The sequence below is a fragment of the Siphateles boraxobius genome, unplaced genomic scaffold (assembly GCF_051911475.1).
Source record: "Siphateles boraxobius isolate OS27281-9 unplaced genomic scaffold, OSU_SipBor_1 226, whole genome shotgun sequence".
Lineage (NCBI taxonomy): Eukaryota > Metazoa > Chordata > Actinopteri > Cypriniformes > Leuciscidae > Siphateles > Siphateles boraxobius.
In genome coordinates this window covers 138,232-151,713 of record NW_027508840.1, presented here as the reverse complement: position 1 = coordinate 151,713, position 13,482 = coordinate 138,232, and the positions used below count along the sequence as shown (strand labels likewise).

Genomic DNA, 13,482 nt, shown 5'->3' with positions numbered 1-13,482 from the left:
CGGTCGGAAACCAGATTGAAAATGGTCAAAGTATCCATTCGAGCTTAAGAATTTGTTCAGCTGATTGAAGACAACTTTTTCAATGATCTTGCCTATGAAAGGAAGATTTGAGATCGGTCTATAGTTGTTTAATATGGTCTTATCCAGATTGTTCTTTTTCAGGAGGGGCTTGACAACAGCAGTTTTCAGGGAGTTCGGAAAACTCCCAGAGAGAAGTGAGGCATTTACCACTTCTAGGAGATCTGCTTCTAAGCTGTGTAACACATTTTTGAAAAAAGATGTGGGAAGTGCGTCAAGGGCGCTGGTTGATGTTTTAAGGTGCTGTACGGTTTCTTCCAAAATTTTGCCGTCAATTTCTTCGAAATCAGACATAGTGGCTACTTTCTCGTGCTGTTGTCTGATCCGTCTGACCCCAGCGCAACTCAAGGATGAGCTGATCACCTTTCTGATATTATTGATTTTCTCAGAGAAGAAAGAAGCAAACTCACTGCACTTGCTCTCTGAGAGCATTTCACTGGGAATCTGGCTTGGGGGGCTTGTCAGTCTCTCTACAGTAGCAAAAAGAGTGCGCGTGTTGTTTATATTGCTGTTTATAATATTCGAGAAGAAAGTCTGTCTAGCTTTGCCTAGTTCCTTATTGAAAGCATGGATGCTGTCTTTGTAGATGTTATAATGGACTACAAGTTTTGTCTTCTGCCACATGCGCTCTGCTTTTCTGCATTGTCTTTTCATATTTTGCACTGCTGTTGAGTTTCTCCAAGGTGCTTTTTGTCTGCCACTCTTCTTCCTGACTTTCACAGGAGCAATATCATCAATTACACTCTTAACTTTTGAGTTAAAAGAATCAAGGAGAAAATCAACAGAGTCAGCAGATATGCTTGGTGTTAAAGATTATAACCTTCATAAATAATACACTAGTGTTCTCATTTAAGCATCTCTTCTTGACAGACACAGATCTAGCTTCAATGGCAGGAGAGATCAATATATCAAAGAAAATACAAAAATGATCAGACAGTGCTACATCCTTAATAACAATTGATGAAATGTTTAGACCCTTACTGATAAGTAAATCTAGAGTGTGTCCACGATTATGTGTGGGTCCATGTACATGCTGAGTCAGATCAAAAGTTTTTAAAAAAGTTTTGATTTCTTTTGCCATATTGTTTTCTGCATTATCTATGTGAATGTTAAAATCTCCAGCAATGGCAAAGCAGTCAAACTCTGAGGAAATTGTTGATAACAGTTCTGTTGAGTTCTCAGCAAAAGCTGGAGAGTATTTTGGAGGCCTGTAAACAATGATAAGTAAAATGCGTGGAGCACCTTTTAACACAATACCCAGATATTCGAAAGATGGGTAATTCCCAAATGATATTTGCTTACATTGATAGACATCTTTATAAAGAGCAGCTAAACCTCCGCCTCTTCTGACAGCTCTGCAGACACTCATAAAAGTAAAGTTAGGAGGGGCTGTTTCATTGAGGACTGTTGCACTGCAACTTTTAGTTTTATTTAGCAACATAAAATCCAGGTTGTATGTGGTTATTAAGTCTTTGACTAAAACTGATTTATTTTTAAGTGAACGGATGTTTAAAAGTGCTAACTTAACAGTCTTACTTTTTGTCCCCACAGCAATCTTGGTATGTCGTGTAATAGGCACCAGATTAGATGGGTTTGCTGTACGGCTTTTGAAGGCCTTAGACTTTCTATCATGTAATCGAACTGCAATAGAGAAAGATACAGGCACACTGGGTTCCCGCTTGTTCTGTAAACATTTGAGAAAGTTATTGTTATCATAGCGGGTACCCGACACATATCACTGAGATGGAGGAGGGTGTGGGCCCTGGCGCTGTGGCAGAGGCCGAAGAGCTCTCACAGGAGGAGGGGGAGGGCGAGCTGGGCCCGCAGGCTTTGGTGGTTGTAGGGCCTGGCGTTTTTTGGTTGGTATCTGGGGGCTCGCAGCAAAAGAGTGGGATAGTCTAGTTCCAGCATGCACCAGTTGTTCCATTTTCTCTGAGAAGCACAGAAGTGGAGATGCTGGAGAGAGTGATAACGTTTCCGGTGAGAGGGGTTGTTGCTCTGGTGTTATTGGAGGCTGTAATATGCTGTCCTGGTTTCCCTGGCTGTTTTCCAGAAAGTCGTCCTTGGGTGCTGAATCTTGGAGCAGTGCTAGTAAGTCACAGTCTGTCTGTGGTGAGCTCTGTGGGCAGGGCTCAGCTGAGATTGTGTCCGTGAGCAGAGGTTGTTGTGGCTGAGTGGTGTTATCACTGTCCTTGTGTGATGTGTCAACCGCATGTCCATTCAGGTGCTGAAGTGAAATCCTGTGGTCATTCATACTGTATCCAGGTGTGTGTGTGCCATTCAGGTTGAGTGGATTGGCACACATTGCAGAAGGATGACGGAGGGAGAAGTAGATATTGTCCTTTAGCACTCTTGAACCAAGTTTGTTTGGGTGGTGGCCATCCTGTTGAAACAGTTGCCTCTGACTCCAGAAAAGATTGAAGTTGTCAATAAAGTTCACTCCTTTTATATTGCAGGTTTTTTGCAGCCATGTATTAAGCCCAAGCAACCGTGAAAACCTGTTTGTTCCTCTTGCTGGGAGTGGTCCACTGATGAATGTCTGCACTTTCAGTCTTTTAAGTGTTTCAAAAAGTTCATTGAAATCCTTTTTAAGAAGTTCCGACTGCTCTTTATGAATATCATTCTTCCCCACATGAATGATGAGTCGATTTGCAGTCTTATGTTTCATCAGAATGTTCTGAAGTTCCCTGTTTACATCAGATGTTGTTGCTTGTGGAAGGCAGCACGTAGTTGTATCCCTGCTACTAATGTTTCTGATTATGGAGTCGCCCACTATCAGAGTCCTGGGCCCGGCTGCGCTCTGAGCTGAGTGCCGCTGTCTGCTCGACCTTGAGCCCCAGTTAGCATCAGTGTTAGCTACTGGCTGATTCAGTCTGTGTTCGATCACATTCATCAAATTTGGGGATTCCTCATTCATTAATACTTCAAATCTGTTCTCAAGATGTATAGGCGGTGGTAGGAGACCAGTGTTTGCAGTCCTTGTCAGAGCCGTATCTGGGGTAGAGGATGCTACTGCAGTAATATGTGATGCTCGTGACAATCTGATGTCTCGAGTGCCTTTGGGTCTCACACCCTGTTTGTGCCATCGATTAGTAAGTTGATCGGCTTGTTTCTCTACACTCAGTTTGGCCTGTCGAGAAGCACTAGATTCATAGGACTCACCGGCTGTATGCTGAGGGCGTCCATGACGAAGCTCTGTTGTGTGTTCCGTCTGGTTTGGTGGTCCCGCAATTAACTTTGTTTCAAGAATTGCAATCCTTTGTAAAAGTCTGTGGCAGTTGGAGCAGCAAGTAGATTCCAGAGGAGGCATTTTCTTACCCTTATGAATGTAGACAGTTGTGTTTTCTCTTCCCCGGTATGTAAGCTTTCAGTGGGAGGCTGGTCGAATAAAATAATTCTGCTTTTTTTTTTGTAGTAATCCAAGCGTTTGAGCACTGTGCTGATTTGCTGAAGTTAAAATTAGGTGATAAAAGGAGATAAAATATAGAAATATAAAAGCGATAGAGCAAAGCGCGGAGCAGAAAGCGAGAGCGTCCTGAGCAGGAAGTGCAAGTGAATGCAAGTGAATCTCAATTTTAGATTCATTCCGAGAGCTTTTTGTTCCTCCATTGAAAATCTATGTATGGTATACTGTCCTTGTCCAGAAAGGCAATAAAGACATCATCAAAGTAGTCCACGTAGCCTCAGGGGGTTAGTTAGAATTTTTTGAAGCATCGAAAATACATTTTGTTCCAAAAATAACAGAAACGATGACTTTATTCAGCATTGTATTCTCTTCCGGTTCTGTTGTCAATCCGCGTTCACGAGGCCAGTAACGCTGCTGAGGTAAGACGCTGCTGACGTGTTATCTGGTGCGTCTGTGTATTCGGGTTCAAATAAATATGTCTGGTTAAAATAAATGCAAGTCTTCCCCTATGTCGAAATCCTTAGACATGTTTGCAAAGATTGTTTTGTTTCCAGCGTGCGTCTCCCTCAGACTGTAAACGAAGCTCGGGCGCACCAGACACACGTCAGCTCGTCTTTAGTCAGCGGACTCATGAAAGCGGATTGACAACAGAACCGGAAGAGAATACAATGCTGAATAAACTCGTCGTTTTTGTTATTTTTGGAACAAAACGTATTTTCGATGCTTCAAAAAATTCTAACTAACCCACTGAGGTCACATGGACTACTTTGATGATGTCTTTATTGCCTTTCTGGACAAGGACAGTATACCATACATAGATTTTCAATGGAGGGACAAAAAGCCCTCGGACTGAATCTAAAATATCTTAAACTGTGTTCCGAAGATGAACGGAGGTCTTACAGGCTTGGAGCGACATGAGGGTGAGTCATTAATGACATCATTTTCATTTTTGGGTGAACTAACCCTTTAAGAAAACACCAGGCCATGTAAAAAAGACTCCCTGTTCTATCCCATAAAATGCTGAGAGTCGGAGGAAAGAGGAGCTTGATCATCATAGCATCGAGGAGGTTTGCCCTGGGCAGAGAGTGTGTGACGGTGTGTGTGTGTGTGTGTGTAAGGGACAGCGCTGGAGAAGGCCATAGCTACTGTTCCTTGGACATGATACTTCATGTCCCCCATTTTTCAGTTTTCCTTTTAGCCATGACCTGTGTTGTTAAAGAATTAGTTCAATTCAAAATAAAAATTTCCTGATAATTCAGAAATCAAGGTTTTTGAGGAAAACATTCCAGGATTTTTATCCTTATATTGGACTTGTGACTTTTCTGAGCAAGGGCTGAAAGTTCAGCGACAGATCGACTGTGAAGCCCGTCTCAGGACTCGACTGTGAAGCCCGTCTCATATGGTGTTACTGCGAATGCTTAATGCCAGGAGCCTCTGAATATATATAATTGGAACCGCTGTTTTCTTCCTCGCTTCCTTATTGAATGAGAAAGCAGACACATCCAAAACTGCACAAATAAAAGAGTACTGTTTACATTGAGCACACATCCTTTTCTTCATTTTTCCTAGTATGCCAGTAAAAATGTTGCGATAAAAAAACATAAATTATTTAAAAATTTCAAATATAGGCATACCAATTATTACAATAACCAGTAAATGTTCCTGAACTGTACCTGATTTGAACTCAAATCCTGTTAACATGTACATGCTGAAAGAACTTCACACCAACAAAGTGTTTTGTTAACAAAAAAGTAATTTTTTGAGTGTAAGATCATAATATACTGACAAACATGAATGCAATGGAGGATGTTTTGAGTTTAGCATCTCAATCCAATCCCATGTGGAGCATGCTGGGAAATCGCCTGTACATTTTCAGCTGCCAACAAAAAATTATTCATGTTATTCCAACTCAAAAGCATGATTCGTTAACTTCACAATTTTATTTAAGTGGAACCGCTATTTTCTCTCTGCTGTATCCGGGTGGTTCAGCACGACTGAGCACACTCTTTGGTGAGACGCGTCGTCATATTGACCGAGTCCAAACCGAGGAAAGAGATTCTCTATCCGGTGGGAACTTGCTCTTTTCCCAGTTGATCTAAAGCCCCAGATGGCTGAGGTGCAGGAGAACTAGGTCCGTGTGTTTGCTCAACAGATCTCGAGAGTAAGCTAGAATGAGCCGGTCGTAGAGATAGTTTCAAATGCGAAAGAGGTTAGAAGAAGACATGTTAGAGAGAAAGGTCAAAGGCCCTTAGCGGGAAAGGGCAGGACTTTAGTAAAAAGATCCCAAACCTGTAAACAGTGACAGAAGCTTTTCCATAACCAATACACTTAGGCAATAATAATAATACCAATGAAAAAAAAAATAATGGTAGAAAAAAGGACAATGACTGAAACAGCCTTTTCAAAAATCAACTATACCTGCCGTTACTGACAGATTAAATTGCATGTCAAAAGTCTTGAAAAGGCTCACATTGTGCTGATGTTATGTTTACTGAGCGCTAGATTTCTTCCTTATTGAATGAGAAAGCAGACATAGCCTATCCAAAACTGATAAAAGAGTATTGTTTACATTGAGCACACATCCTTTTCTTACCGACATGACACAACTACACAATATTTGAGCAATTTTTCCCTGTATGCCAGGAAAAGTGTTATGATATAAGAACGTAAATAATGATATTATTATTTCAATTTTAAATGTTAGCATAACAATTATTAAATTGATCAGTAAATGGTACTGAACTGTACCTGAATTTAACTCGAATCCTGTTAACATGTACATGTTGAAAGACGTTCACACTAACAAAGTGTTTTGTTAACAAAAAAGTTATTTTTTTAAGTGTAATATCATAATATACTGACAAACATGAATGTAAAGGAGGATGTTTAGAGTTTAGCATCTGAATAAAATCCCATGTGGAGCATGCTGGGAAATCGACTGTACAGTTTCAGCTGTCAACAAAAAGTTTGTCTCTAGAATTTTCAGTACTAGATTATTTCACTCAAAAGACAGAAAGTGACAAAAAAATTAGGTCAATGTTGATAATGACTTAAAATCATTATTTTATTTTAAAAATAAATATCATCAAGACAGTTTGCCAAAAACTTAGATCTCAAATTCTGTAATTCTGAGACCAAAACATTCATGATATTCCTGAAAAACACGTGGCATAATGCAAACAAAGATAAACACAATTGAAGTTGTGAAATTACCCGCAGAATTGAAGATCACATCCTCATCACAAGATCACACATTAAGTGTCTGATTACATGATGAGAAGTTCCTGCACAAGCAAGTTCTGTTCACAAGAAACAAGGAATGAATAAACTGATTAAATGCCTAACTTGAATGCACTTCATATAAAATCATCTGCAAAATGTGCAAATGTAATATTGAAATCAATCTTTTGACATTTCTTTTTATTTTGTTATGAGAAGACACAACTGCCACTAAATCAATTTATTCAACCACAATATGAGTAAATGCATTCTGCACTAATACTTCCTCTTCCTGTGTTGAAACAAGATTTATAAATAATTATGGATTCATAAAAATAAGTATGATTTGTATACATGAATAGTTATCAATGAAACACTTTACAGAGCATGAGACAATGTTTTTACCACCTTAAAAAATAAACATTAATCAACATACAGATGAGTAAAACTACTGCCTCATGACCTACATTTTTAAAATGTAAATTTTGAAATATGGAACCAAATAAATAAACTATGTGGTACAATATACAGTATATATATATATGCATATTAGAAAATTGGAATAGCATTTTTTCCCGCAGTATAGTTAACAAATTTGTGAATATATTGCAGAGAAAGAAAACAGAGAGAGACTTAAAGAATGAATTGCATATCCAAATCCTTGATAAATGCAGTTCTGTTAGGATCAGTATGAAATTCAGTGAGCTTAATATTTATAATTTTCCTCACCAAGTTCAAATAATGTGAATAGAAGTGAATCTCTGAAAATTCTTGAATCATGCCCAGATCCTGGTCACACACCATCTTAGAGATTTTAGTCAGTCAACTGCCTTTTTTAAAATTTGATAAAATACTACCAAGCTGGAATATTAAGAATCATAATAGTAACTTGCCTGCACATTTACATTGTGATCCCCCTTTCTTCACAAAATCCCCTTCATTGAGGCCTTGAAGGGAACGTGTGTGCAGTCTATGGTCTATGCAATAATCACGTTAGTGAAGCCTGAGGGACATACTGCCAGTCATAATCGGCATGGTCATGATTGCATGATCTTCATTAAAAAATTATAAAAGCCTACCTGCGTTGACAAAAAAAAAAAAAAAACCTGCTTTACAATCGTGGGTCTTAAATGGCTTGCAAATGCCACAAAAAAACCCACTAAAAACTGCTTGAGCGCCAGGTAAACTGCGAATGGCACGACAGACAGCACTTTTCATCGAGTTCTCCGCATCTCCAATAGTGTAAAGGAAAGAGCCACTCGCAAAGAATCTTAGGCCAGTGCACACAGTTTGTGCCATTGTTAAAGCTCGACTCCGACGAGTCGAACATTAATGTGTGTTTCCAACAAATTAATAATGTAAACGACACCCTCACGAGTCACGAGAAAAAATATATAGCCTAACTCAGAAAGTAGCCTAATGTTACACTATCGCGCTGCACTAAAGGACTTCCCATATCAGCTCCGCTTATGAAGCCGCGATCTAATCCTGTTCACCTGAAATAAGTTGCTCGCGTGCAGGTTTAAGCTCACGCACCTGTGGCTATGACAGCAAGTCCAGGATGAGCATTGAAGAACCAAACAATCCAAGATCATGCCAAATAGGCCTATTTCACAAAAATGGCCGCCAAGACCGGCAGTAGGGTAAACTATTTTCCGGTGAAAGCACTAGCAGTTGCAGTCGGAGGACAAATGCGGAGACTAAAAGCGGTCTGTCCTGTTGCGTACCTTTTTATGTTTCAACCCAAAGAAGAAACAACCCTATTTATCACTTCACAGCTTTCCGTGTTTTCATGGAACAACTGGGGAGAAGTTAAATCACGCCAGACACGTGTAAAGGAGGAAGCAGATGTTGAAATTGAGTGTATATGCCGGGGTTAGGGAGTGATGCCCGGGTTCGGGGGTGATGCCCTGACAAAACATGTTTATATTGCACTTAATTGTTATCCGATTTGCACGTCATGCACTTTTATTTATTATTATTAACTGTTGGCAATTTAAAATTGTTTGTAGAAGTTGTTTTCTGTAACTTTCTTTCCCTTTTTTCCTGGGTGCGCTTTGCCAGGCCTGCTGTTTACTTGTGGAAGCAAGGGCAGCTGGAACATTTATTAAATGTGTAGAATACTTTCCAAACCGTTACATATAGTATTATAAGTTCAGACGTTTGTGATATACAAAAATAAACACATTAGAATAACTTTTAAAGTTGTGTAAACACGGAGCAGTTTTTACCGGGAGTGGGACTGGAAAACCCGGAGTGGATCAGGAGCGGAGTGATGACAGCGCGCTCAGAGTGCAGAGAGGAACGGACTTTTGCTCCACTCCAGGCTTCATCACATCCCCCTCAGCACAGTGAACATCCTCGTCCTTCCCATTCAAACTAAAATTAACACATTTATTACACTTTTTGAGAAATGTAAGTATATTTACGGCCTTAAAATTATGAAAAGTGAATTTAAGACAAAAGGACAGGGGGACACTTTACATACATTATATATTTTTGAATATATGAAAATTCCTTATGTATTATTCAATATATTGTAATGTATTAACACCATATATTATTCTGTATATTTTCAACCATTTATGCCTGTGAGCTGTCAAACCATTTCATATTAATCGTTCATATATAGGGAAATATATTTTCTTTTCATAAGGGGGACCTCAGACATTAAAATATTGTTTTGTAACATCATGATTTTTTTAAAAACATGTAATATCACTCACTTCATTCATGTTTTTAGTCTAACCATTTTTTAATTATAGCAACGTTTGGTCAAATTCACTGTAAAGATGTACAATTCTTAGTTTCATTCATGGTGGTAACATGAAAAATGAGCCATAATCTAGTGGAAGATTGCTGCAATCTCCTGGACAAACTAACACTTAATAACATGAATTTGTAACAAAAGCCACTAGATTTCACTCATAGCAATCAGACATAATTTCAATTTATTTATTTATTGTGTTTAGATATAGTAACGTTTAAATGTGAGCTCAGTCATCAAGTGTCATGCCATTTAAATTAATGGAACTTTTTTTTTAATGTAAGCAAACGTCAAGAATTTGTAACCTTTGTCAAATTTCAGCCATCTTTTCACAGCTCACTGAAAACTATCAACAAAACGGACAACATCTGCTATTCTTACTTTTGTCAGATATATGAATGACTGAGAGAAAAAACAAGCTGTTCACAGTCCATTTTGAGAATGAATGGCGATCGTAGCGGGCGCGGCGCAACCAGAAGTCTTTTTGTTGTCTGTGTCACTCTGGCGTGATTTAACGTCTCCCCAGTTGTTCCATGGAAACCAGCAAAATATGGAAAGCTGTGAAGTGATAAATAGGGTTGTTTCTTCTTTGGGTTGAAACATAAAAAGGTACGCAACAGGACTGACCGCTTTTAGTCTCCGCATTTGTTCTCCGACTGCAACTGCTAGCGCTTTTTCACCGGAAAAGAGTTTACCCTACTTCCGGTCTCGGTCGCCATTTTGTGAAATAGGCCTATCGTCAACAATCAAATCTTGCTAAATGAGCGACGTATGAAGAACGGACCCCTGGATTCAACTCAAATCCTGTTAAATTGTTCGACTTGTATACGTTTTAAAAACTGAATGTAATTGGAGGAAGTTTGGAGTTTAGCATCCCAATCCAATCTCATGCGGAGCATGCTGGGAAATCCACTGTCGAGTTTCAGCTGTCAACAAAAATGGTTCGTGTTATGCCAGCTCAAAAACACCATAAATTAATTTCCATTCTACAATTTTAATTGAATCACAGTTCGTTTTGTTCCTCGTCATGTTAAGGGGCGTGGCAGTATAATGTTGATGTCGCTACAATAACAGACAGGCGTGCATCTAATAAATTATTAATTCAAGAACGTTGTGCAAGTTTACTGCAACAATGGAGACGCGAACTTCACATACTTTTGAAAATCCAGCGTTTATTTGATCCTGGTAAGCGCTCATTGTCACAGTTTTAAACAACGGCTTTCTTCTTCCATGAGGGGTTTTGGGGTCATGCATTTGTTTCCAGACGGACCGATAAAGAACGCGACACACACGTCTCCCGGACATCCTGTAGAATTCAACCAATCAGATCGCGACTTCGAAACTCCTGAAGTGTTTCCAGAAAAGTGTGGCATATGTATTCAGCCAACGATCCGCTGGCGTGACGTCTGAGGCTGAGACTAGTCGACACCTGACACCTGTGCGAGATTCTACACAAGTCCTGAAGTGTATCCGGAAAATAATGGAGACTCCATCCTGAGGTATCTGGAGTTGATTCCAGAGTTTTTATTCCCTGACCGAGGAGACTCTCGACACGGATCCACTGGCCCCGGGGCCTACGCAAGTATGCAGTTTCCCCAGGAGCAGGTCTTAACACGATAACCAATATGGCAATAAAGTGATTTACATCATACAATTACCAGGTGATAATAATTTACCTTTTAACTCTTTTGCTTAGATGCACAATACAGTGAAAAAATGCTCTGTTTTTTTTTTTTGTAATTACTTAAAATGAAATTTATCATTGTGCAAAAAACAGAAAGCACAAGTGTTTGTGTCAGGTTGTTGTGTTAAGGTTAATATATGGTAAAAGACGAGAAAATAGTGAAAGTACAATAGTGAAAATCTATCCATTATACAAGAAGTCCGACAGTCGACACGTCATAAATATAGATATAACACACAGGGAAAATGTGTAACGGACACTTTCTGCATATGCAATAATGGAATAATATGTTTGGCGTGATTTTTTTCCCCATACCACTCAGGTGGAAATCCCGCCCTGCAGCCAATTCTAAAGTTTTCATTGGTCATGTCAATCACTGTACTGATTGCCTACACCAAACACTGATCCCTAAACCTACCCGTCACTGTAACCTAAACCAATGAAATCGGCTGCAGGGCGGGATTTCCGCTGAGGTGGTTTGGGGGAAAAAATCACGCATATGTTTTTGTTTCTCTTAGTATAAAGTTAACTTTGTTCAAATACTATATCAAGTCTTTCTATTTAATGGAGGAAATAAATCACAAAAGTGTGCAATTTAGGTTATAACCCCCCCTCCCTCCTCCCTTTAAAACGCAGAGAGGTTTTAATTATAGACAATTATGATGTGATCATCTTTGTGTTTAACCAAGACTAATATTGTAGGAGGAACTGTAAAGGTGAGGGTTACAGCTTTCAAAAATGGGGAATTTTGTAATTTGAGCCATTAGATGTTTATTTTACAGATATCAGATTAACTTATTTGGTTGGGAGGGCCTTAATTCAACAATAAATAGAGAATCATTTCTGAGCACAATATTATTCAACTAGACCTTCTTCAGACTGCTGGTTCGTATCAATATTCATATCTATGTTTAATAGCACATTTTTGGTTTGAAATGTTTTGACAGGGAATGATATTTCTCATATATATATAATATATTGGATAAAAAAAATATAGCAATTGTTTATAAACGAATATTAATAATGCTATTTATTGTTTGTATAGAAACATAATATTTTGTTTGAAAGCAGATTTAAAAGCTGAATTGTGAAGGTCTTCTGTGAGGTTGACACACTGACAGATTCCAGGTGAGTTGAATGTTTACACACTCTCTCCACCGGTAACATTATAATTGGAATCCATTAGTTTTCTTCTTCTTCTTTTTCCCTAATGGGAGTCAATGGCAGCCATATGAACCGTAAGTAGAACAATTTTGAAATTTGCCACACTTGTACAGTTCAAAAAAATTTACATAGAAATTGTTCTAACTTTTGAACCATTTGATCTAGAAAAATAAAAGGTAGTACACCTGATTCCTCTTATGATGCTGATCACATTAAACATCTTGCATCAAGACTCCACAAATTACAGTAGCAGCCATTTTGAAAAGTACAGGATTACGTTTTTTCGCTGCTCCTTAAAATTGTCTAATTTTGTCCAAAATCTGATAAGATGTTGAACAGATTGAACTGAACAGTTTTTTTTTTAACTCATATTTGTTTAGAAGTTATGTTTAACAAGGTCGACCTAAAATTGGTTCAGAGGCTGTATCTCGGCCGAACTTTGATCAATCGAAATGAAAATTGGAACACTTCTTCGGAATCATGATCTGACGATCTAGAATTTTGGAACAGCGCCACCTACAGGTCACGAGATCTGAAAAATGGCTATTTTTGCTAATCATTTTTGATCAGGTTTGTCAGAATCATGATCTTGGTGTCTATGGATTCCTTTGCTAACGTTCCTGAGAAACATCTTTGTTGCCTTAGCATGCTAATGATTAACATGCTAACCAGTTACCATTCTTTTTAATGTGGCTCTTCAGATATTAGATTAACCATAAGATATTTTAGCATTAAGTTGTTTTAGAATGCTAATCTGGTTAAAATATTAAGTAATGCTTTTGTGTGCTCATTCTAACACTGAAGGTTCTCCTCGGCTCCCTGTTGAATCAGCGTCGACTGTAATTCGACATGCCAATAGTGTTTATTGCTTATTATTCTAAATGGCATTACATAACACTGATCATTTAATACTTTCCAACACTCTAAAATGATCTTATGTCTGCTTGTAGATTTCATTACAGTACATCGGTGTCACGAAACACACACGGGAACGATAGATCCAGTTGCAGTATTTAATGAAGTGCAATCCATAGTCATTCAGGGAAGGTCAAAGTCCATATATGAATCCAAAACACAAAACAACAAGAAACAAAACAAGAAACAAAACAAGAAACAGACAAGAAGGACAGACCTCAGAAGTGTGGTGACAATTAATGACAACTC

At 38.6% G+C, this 13,482-nt stretch overlaps 2 protein-coding genes across 15 annotated transcripts in view; one reads left to right on the top strand and one right to left on the bottom strand.

The window, feature by feature from the left end:
• LOC143747549 (uncharacterized) overlaps positions 1–13,482 on the top strand; it is a 177,955-nt gene that overhangs the window by 48,417 nt on the left and 116,056 nt on the right. Inside the window, exon 1 of one of the 14 annotated variants that reach the window (XM_077240364.1) lies at positions 12,226–12,282. The exons of 11 other annotated variants lie outside the window; for them this stretch is intronic. The gene's annotated coding sequence lies outside the window, so the exon portion shown is untranslated. Of the gene's footprint in view, positions 1–12,225; positions 12,283–13,482 lie in introns of those variants that run through there. 2 more of the 14 variants (XM_077240373.1, XM_077240371.1) reach the window with 2 other exon arrangements.
• The window catches only part of ncdn (neurochondrin), a 219,944-nt gene that overhangs the window by 145,246 nt on the left and 61,216 nt on the right, over positions 1–13,482 (bottom strand). The window lies entirely within an intron of this gene.